We start from the raw sequence: 2,500 nt of genomic DNA, 5'->3' as shown, positions 1-2,500 counted from the left end.
ATTAAGAAAAGGGATTTCCCAAGGATCTAAAACCCCAATCCCTTTTGGGGGCCAAATACCTCCGATCTCTACCGCAGGTGCCAAAGAAGAATGAGAAGAAGCCCAAAAAAAAGCAAAAAGGAACATAACCTCCGATACGATAAACAGAATAAAACCATATCGAAGTCCTAATTGTACGACTTTGGTATGATGTCCTTCCAACGTGGATTCACGTAGAACATCGCGCCACCATACGAACATAGTATATAGGAGAAATATGAGGCCCAAACTGAGAAGTGTTGCACCCCCTTGAAATGAGTGCATGTACATCACACCTCCTACGGTGGTTGCCAAAGCTCCGAGTGAACCCGAAATAGGCCATGGACTTGGATCTACCAAATGATAAGAATGCCTCTGAGATTCAATCATAAACCACTTTTCCTCGGTTGTATGTAAACCCCCCCTTCACCCCCACCCCCTAAAGTGGTAAAGAAGGGCTCTTTGGGGTCTCATTTTCTTTCTATCTGACAGGACAAACAAATAGGAAGGGATGGTTCTTTCATTGCATTGATAGAAGTCTAACTAGAAAAAGATCTCTCTATTACTTTGAGAAGAGAATCGTTGGTTTGACCGACGAACTACGTGGGAAAATGGACCTTCTTTCTTTGATTTTCAGCAAGCATTTTTGGAAAAATTCTATTCAGGTCGGTTTCGGAAAACTTGCAGGTCGCGGATTAGTGCGTTCTTCGCCGCCGGCGGCCTAAAATCAAAGGCGCGGGTTGATCTCTCTGGTTGAGGCTGCATTCATTTATTCAACTTGACACGTGGGAAGGGCTTACTCTCCTAGTGGCTCGGCTTGGTCTCGCTCCCTTCCCGCACTATTCCTCCCCACTAAAAAGAGCGATTGATAATCTCGATAACCTTTCTGAACGTCCGTCTTTGCGGGGCGATTTGAAAAGGGGTATATCTTTCTTGTAGTGCCTTTCATTCCAGTATTCTGATCGAGAAAGAATCTCTTCCGAACGACCAAGTCATAATGAGATTAAAAAACGGTGCTTCCTTATCTCTTCCCTTTTTCCTATATCAAGATTAGCTATTCCTTTCCTACTTTGTCTTCTCTTCCTGTCTCTAGGTTTATACCACTTTGGAATGCCTTAACACTCAACTCCTTCTATCTAGCCTTCTCAAATATGAGCTAACGAGAACAAGGAAACTCTGATAGACCTTAAGAAGGAATAGAGGGAAGGCCTTTACCTTTCTAACTCTTTATCCTCAGAGAGGGAAGGAAGGAGTTAGCATAGTCAAGCCAGAATTTTGCTCTTTGCCCATTCCAAATTACCCTCAGATACTTGCTTCCCATCTTTAGGATGTCCTTCCCCTTGAGAATGCTTCTCCAAGTATAGGATGACTTAGAATTTGCTTCACAATTGAAGAAAGAGGAGTTGTTCAGATACTTGCTTCCCAGAATCGAGGCTTTTATGGCAAGAAGGGAATCAGGTTCAGTTACTAATTTCCAGCCCATTCTTGCCATAAGGGCTTTGTTCATCAGCCCCATGCTTCTCAGACCTAACCCTCCCTCAAAGAGCAAGTGGCTAAGAGCAAAGAGCTAACCGCTAACAGCTAGCAGCAGGACTAAGAGAGCAGATAATAAAGAGCTTAGGGAAGGTAACTCAGACATAATAGTTGACTTAACTTATAAGGAAGACCGCGTGGCTAGCTCGCCCCAAATCAATAAGGCTCGTTATCGCCCCTACTCAATAAGGCAGAAAATTCTTTCTTCTTTCTTTTTACGGCTATCCGCTCTCAATCTCTCATCCCTGTCTTCCTTTCCCTATGGTCAAGCTGTTTCACTCCTTAGCACAAGCGCTAAGCTATAATAATTCCTTGCCAACCAGAATTCATTCACCTTCTTTTTCTTTGAGGAGCGCTTCAATTAACCGAGATGAAGAAGCTGAAACTACTTGACCGTCAGGTAAGGGGTATCGATAAAGATTCCTCACTTTAGACTTTAGGAAGGAATGCAAGCAAGATCAATTCGGATTGGCATTTATAGGTAGCTAAGCTTGATCAGGACTAGAAATGTACTCTTTCTGGCCTTGCCTTCCCCTATTAGATTATGGCCCGATCTCTCCCAGGATCAAGAGAAAGCTCTTCGCCTTCCCCTTATTGATATTGATTAGGGCTAGATGACAGAAAGGAGCCAGAAGGAGCAAGCTTCGTCTATGCGGACTGACCCGATTCATTCCCCTTTTTGCGGCCTCCCATGGACATAAGCAAATTCTCCTCCTTCCGAGCCAGGAAAGATTGAATCAGTGAAGCAAGAGAGCCCTCCCTCCTTACCTGAGACAGGTGCCTATTCCCCATGACATGAGAGTGCAGTCACTCTTATGCTCACAAGAGAATGAGTCTAGCTTCCTTAGCACAAGCGCTAAGCGATAATAATACCTTGGCCGTGTGGAACATGGATTAGCATTATGTCATTCTTACAAGCGATCCCCCATCCAGGATTGGAAGAAGTGCT

The sequence above is a fragment of the Corylus avellana genome, unplaced genomic scaffold (genome assembly GCF_965113065.1).
Source record: "Corylus avellana unplaced genomic scaffold, dhCorAvel1.hap1.2 HAP1_SCAFFOLD_25, whole genome shotgun sequence".
Taxonomy (NCBI): Eukaryota; Viridiplantae; Streptophyta; class Magnoliopsida; order Fagales; family Betulaceae; genus Corylus; species Corylus avellana.
This window is presented reverse-complemented; position numbering follows the sequence as displayed.